Source organism: Bidens hawaiensis, unplaced genomic scaffold, assembly GCF_021521415.1.
Source record: "Bidens hawaiensis isolate Kalapana, Puna unplaced genomic scaffold, B.hawaiensis_p1.1 tig00036873_1, whole genome shotgun sequence".
NCBI classification, from domain to species: domain Eukaryota; kingdom Viridiplantae; phylum Streptophyta; class Magnoliopsida; order Asterales; family Asteraceae; genus Bidens; species Bidens hawaiensis.
The window spans coordinates 46,664-53,063 of record NW_027496447.1 but is presented as its reverse complement, the minus strand read 5'-3'; the positions used below and the strand labels follow the sequence as shown (position 1 = coordinate 53,063).

General features: G+C 32.3%; 1 pseudogene across 1 annotated transcript; it reads left to right on the top strand.

Moving 5' to 3' along the window:
• The first annotated feature begins 346 nt into the window (after positions 1-346).
• Positions 347-6,107, top strand: LOC143588901 (putative indole-3-pyruvate monooxygenase YUCCA10; annotated as a pseudogene). The gene is made up of 4 exons (XR_013145182.1): positions 347-1,011; positions 4,708-4,941; positions 5,035-5,163; positions 5,935-6,107. The product of XR_013145182.1 is annotated as a putative indole-3-pyruvate monooxygenase YUCCA10 (transcript).
• The last annotated feature ends 293 nt before the right edge of the window (positions 6,108-6,400 follow it).

Below are 6,400 nucleotides of genomic sequence, written 5' to 3'. Positions count from 1 at the left end.
GAATAAAACTAGAAACAAACTGATGATGATGTAGCCATTTCTCTCTCTCTCTCTCTCTTATATATATATGTATATAACTTTAATATTTTTTAATTGGGCTTGTGTATTTATTGTTGTGAAAAAATAAAGCTTTTTAAGAAAAAGGTTGAAATCTAACGTGATGCCAATATGACATTTTATAAATGTTTATTGTTGTGGATGTTGGGTAATCTAGTTTATTATTTTCTTTAATTATTGTATTGTAACAGAATTTATAAATTCGAAGTGTTATTTTATTATGTATTTCGAACGATTCCTACCTATACTTTAATACTTACCACTATATAACACAAACTTACTACAACCCCAACATACACTTCCTGGCCATACAACACATAATTAATCAATTAACCGGAGAATGACCACCTCCGATAAACAAACGGTGGTGATCGTCGTCGGAGCAGGCCCATCGGGCCTCTCTACCGCGGCAAGCCTCCACAAACTCTCAATCCCATACATAATACTTGAACGAGACGACTGCATCGCTTCATTATTCAACAAAAAAGCATACGATCGGCTTCACCTCCATTTAGCCAAACACTTCTGCCAGCTTCCTCACATGCCCTTCCCAAAAACATATCCAACATACGTGTCTCGGGCCGATTTCTTGAAGTACCTAGACCATTATGCAACAGCTTTCAATATCGTCCCGGAGTTTAGAACCACCGTACAGTTTGCAAAGTATGATGAAGACAATAAAATGTGGAGTGTGAAGGCGAAGGCGGAGGATGGTGGTGTTAGGTGGGGCGGTTTTTGGTTGTGGCGACCGGAGAAAACAGTGATGCGTTTGTACCGGAGGTTGATGGGTTGAGTGAGTTTAAAGGTGAAGTTATTCATTCGACTGAGTATAAGTCTGGGAAGGGGTATGAGAACAAGAAGGTGTTGGTGGTCGGAGCGGGTAATTCCGGCATGGAAATTGCATTGGATTTGTCAAACCATGGTGCTAAAACATCTATTGTTGTTAGAAGTCCGGTAATTACACTTTTATTTTATCACTTCCATTTTATATATTTATATACAATATCCTCTATTTAATTAAAATTTAAATGTTAAACTTAGTTTTATTTCAGTATTTTGCGAATGCACAAGCATCTTAGGGTGCGCGGAGGGTTGAAAGATGGATTGAGATGGTAGTTTTAGAGTTTAAGAGCTTTTCAAGTTTAAGAGTTTAAAATATTATAAAACATTTAAGAATGATAGCTTAAGAACGTTTCAAGTTTATAAGAGTTTTAAAGCATTTGATGCACAAATTACAACACTTGACCATTTACTTTTTTTAAATAAGAAAAAGTTTTTATAAGGGTAAAATTGTCATTTACAAACCATAACAATTAATACACGTTATTTATTAATGCATATGTAAGTCTATGCATTAAGTACATGTAATAATGCACAATTAATATACATTATTTATTAATACATATTTAATTCATTACATTAAGTATGGGTGTTGTTAAACGTACCATCCTTTACACCATTTTTACTAAACATACACCCCCCTGAACTTAATAAATCAATTACTATTAGCTCTAAACATTATTTATGTACATATTAGCCCCTACAATATTTTTCGATAACACCTTTTTCACTTACTAATCTTCATTACATATATCAACTTAAAAACAATTACACTATTATTATTAATTTATTTTTTTTATTAGTATTAAGATTGTAAATATATTTTTTTTTTAATTTTAGTAGTATCAATATATATACACATATATATATATATGGATGAGCTCGCTACCGTACCGGTACCGAAAATACCGATCCCGAAAATAACAAATTCTTAGTACCGGTATTGAATGTAAAAATTCGGGAAATACCGATAGCGTACGATCCCGAAACTCAAAACTTTGGTACCGATTCGGTACCAAGTCGGTACCAATTTCGGTACCGGTACCGATTTCGGTAGATTTGTTCATCCCTACATATATGTGTATTGTTTAATAAATATAATAATGCATCGACACCGATAATAATAAATATTATTATATGATCAATGACAATAAACACAAAGAGATAAAAAAAATACAAAAGACATTATAGTTTTAAATTTTATATTTTAAAGTGAGACCATAAAATGAAAAAAAAATGGTATAGAGGAGTAATATGTCAAATAAATTCTTAAAGGAGATGAAAGTTCAGGGAAGAGGGTATGACAAGTAGAGGAGGGGGGTACGCTTAACCTAATGTATTCTTGAGTTTTTTTTTTCCTGAAATAAGAAAGGAAATGATAAGATTTTACTTTGAATATTCATTCTTGAGTTTTTTTTATAAAAGAAATGATAGGAAATGATAGGAAAACTTGGGTGTTTTAAGTCCCAAAGTTTTCTTGCTAATTTGGCATGATTTGGAAAGAAAGGAAAGGATAAATATTTAAAATTACCACTTTATCTTTTAATCTACATCTAATAATTATTTTAAAAAGGCTATATTTGTAAAACTACACATTTTTTTCTTTTTCTTTCCTTTCATTTAAAGTAAAGAATGTAATTAACTATTTTTTTTCTTCCTCTTTCTTTCATTTTTCCTTAAACTTGAGAATACATTATATGCATGTACTTTCTTTTCTTCTCTTATCCTATCCAATCTTATACTTTCCTTTCTTTTAATTAAAAACTCGAGAACGCATACACATTTAATTATTATTATTATTAAAATAATAAAATTGATAATTATTTAATTATTAATATTCAAATAGAATTGGTGTTTAGCAGTGGCGGATCTAGGAATTTTTTTCAATGGGTTCACTGTTTGGGTCGGTCTTAGTGTCTTACGGTTCGGGTCGTTCCGATTGTTCGGATTGCTTCGATGGTTCGGTTCAATTCGACGGTTTCGGGTCGATTCAGTGCATCAAGAATGAGATTTTACTAAAGATCATATTTGTTTCCTCAAAATAATAACCAAAATATTCTTTTAGAAAGGCTAAGCCTATACCCATGATTAACCAATTATAAAAAAAATAAAAGAAAGTGCTACAAGTGGGAATTGAACCCGATTCTCATAGTAATAAAGCAAGGTGTTTACCATTAGAGCATGGTTCAACTTTGCTTATGTGTTCACTCACAATTTATATGTGGGTTTACTCTCATATTTTTTATAGACATTCTATATAAAATCCGAAACTCAGTGGGTTCCCGTGAACCCACACCCAATTACCTAGATCCGCCCATGGTGTTTAGGCAAATCGAATTAGAGGTTAGATTAGATTTAACTCTTTAGAATTCGTTATGAAGCGCGAGCCATCCATTAGTGTGTGTGTACTGATTCTTATTTGTTATTAGAGTACTTTGGTCATTTGGCACTAATTTAACATAGTAATTAACGACGTTGATAAGCTCGAATAAAAGAATTTGAAACCACGGTGTACGTAACGAATAAATATTAAATAAAAGTATCGAAAGTGACTAAACTTTATAGAAGAAAACGATGGTTTACTTTTTTAATTTTAAACTCTTCCTCACTTTTTGATTGTTATTTGTTATGATTGTTCAATGATACATGACACGTAAGTCACATAAAAGGTATATCACATTTATTTCATATAAGAACAGTTGCATCGTTGTTAGGTTTTTTTGTTTTGTCATCAATGCCCGTTTTCTTTGGTTTTCAAACCTCTTTTGAATGAAATTAATATAGCCAACAAATTGTTATAAAACACATATTTTGGTAGAAACATTTGAGAATACCATTTTTTTTTCAAACTACACACTTTAATGAGGTTATTTGTAATGGTATTAATAAGGTTATGTTTAGTGGAGGTTACAAAACGAATGATATTTTTAACACGTGACGCCACATAAGCAGAGGGGTAACGGTTGTTATTGGTCAATTGAATAAAACAATATATTTTTAACCTCAAGCCGGAGGACAAATCTGTATCCCCCCCCCCCCCCAAAAAAAAAAAAAACTTATCACACATTTGTAGCCCGGAGGGCGGTGTTGTAGAATGTAGCCCCTTATCCAAGGCCGGCCCTGCCTTCAGGTGGGGATGGGTGGTCGACAAGCCCCGACCCGACACATTGCTAGGCCCGAGTTTTTTGTTAAAAAAATATATTTATTTTTTATGAAAATATGTATTTTTAACGTTTAAACCCAATTACATAACAATTATTTTGGTCTAGTGGTAAAGGGGTATGACTCATAACAAAAAAGTTGTGGTTTCCAGTCCCATCTGAGACATGTTTAATCTTATTTTTATACAAAAAATTTTTACACAACCCAAAACATAACCACTAAAACCAACTTAAAAATTAAATTGTTTAAACCCAACAAAATACTTCTTTCACTTAAGACCCAAAATATTTTTCTCTTCGACCCATTCTTTCTTTTTTTTCAATTTCTCGAAGCCGGCCTTGCCCTTATCAACCAAAAAGTCCCAGCTTGTCCGTCCCACTACACACACTCTAAAAAGTGGAAAATGTTCTCCTATATCGCCACGTAGGCGGAAGTTGTTACACTAACCATTTTTACTAAAGTATAAAATTGTTTCACTTGAAAAAAAATAATAAAGAAAATAAAACAACTTAATAAATACAACCTATTAATTTAGCGGGAAAAAAACTCGTCTTTTCTACTTATTTTAATTTTTTTGTCACTTCTAAGTAACAATTAACTTGCATTTTATGCTTGTACTCTAATCATGAGATAACATTTTATATGTAGGTTCATATATCATCAAGGTGGTCTATAAATTTGGGATTGGTGCTATTGAAGTTGATACCATTGCCTTTGGTGGAGTCGTTATTAGTGCTACTTAACAAGGTAGTATATGGAGATCTAACCAAGTATGGGATCCAAAGGCCTAAAGAAGGACCCTTTCTAATCAAAATACGAGATGGTAAGTACCCTGTTATCGATGTTGGCACGATGAAAAAGATCAAGTCCGGTGAAATACAGGTTTGTTTTTTATATTTTTATAATGTTCTGTGTTTACTTAAATATTTTCTTTATCAAGACGTAAACAAAATGATAAATTTAAAATGTAAGCAGGTCTTACCAACATTAAAAAGCATTAATCACGGTGAAAATGAAATTGTTTTAGAGGATGGAAAATGTCATCAATTTGATGCAATTATCTTCGCTACAGGGTTTAAAAGGTCCACACATTTATGGCTTCAGGTAACATTTATATTTATCTGTAGAGATAGACGTATGTCGGGACGTCAGGTATTTAATGAATTTTCCATCTGGTTCGATTTTTCTTTATTTTTTTTTGAAAGACCAATATATTTAAACGAAAAGAAGACAATTTATAAGAAGCAAGAGCCCTGCAAATATAATATAAGAGAAAACAACCAACGGATACAACGATATACAATACACGGGAAAATTAACAAGTTTCATTTGCACCACCTCTCCCAATCCAGTGACGATCATTTACTCCTAGGTTTCATCCACAAGAAGGAAATAATTTTGATTTCATTTATGACGTTGACCAAAGAGTACACTCTTTCGTTAAAAATCCTCTCATTCCTGCCTTTCTAAATCATCCAACATGTCACCTCCTAGATCGCTTGCACCGCATGACATTCCTCCATACTACTAGCGTGTTTATCTGGATACTCTAGTATATCACGAACCGATTCAAACCCAACCTTTCTTGGCATTTTGACTTTCGACCTAATCATGAATAATTGAGCATATTACCTTGGTCACCTAGCGTTAACCGACATATGTAATGCTGATTCAGGATGAGAATCACGTAACTTTTATTTGCCAGGCAGCCCAACTAATCTTTTTTTTTCTTCATTGCCTACCCAAAAAATCTTCTTCGTTTGCTAACATCCTATATTCCTATTCATTTTTTGTATTTGCATTTTATATAAATTGGATTAAAACCGTATAGTGTATGTATTTTTCTAATAATGTATATTTATGTTAAATACGCAGGGTGGTGATTGCCTTCTAAACAAACATGGGTTTCCAAAGCAAATGTACCCGCATCATTGGAAAGGAGAAAATGGGCTTTATTGTGTTGGGCTTGCGAGAAGAGGCTATAACACAATTGCCATGGAAGCCCAAAATATAGCCCATCACATTTTCAACTTAATCTCAAAATAATTTCATTGTATTTAACTATTTGTTTTAAAAAAAAAGATATTGTTGTGTTAAGGTAACGAATAAGAATAAATTATTTATTAGCATGAGTATTGATTATTGTTTATTTATCGTTTGGTAAAATAAACCGGTAGTCATATGTAATGCATAACAAGTACCCTTAACGAGATAGAATGGGCAAATTATACCTTTCGATAATGATTTTATGTATCATAGTTGAAAAGCAGATTAACGAGTTTAACCCGTTTATTACTATAACTAAAAGAAATATGAATTGTGTGATAATTCGAACATGCTG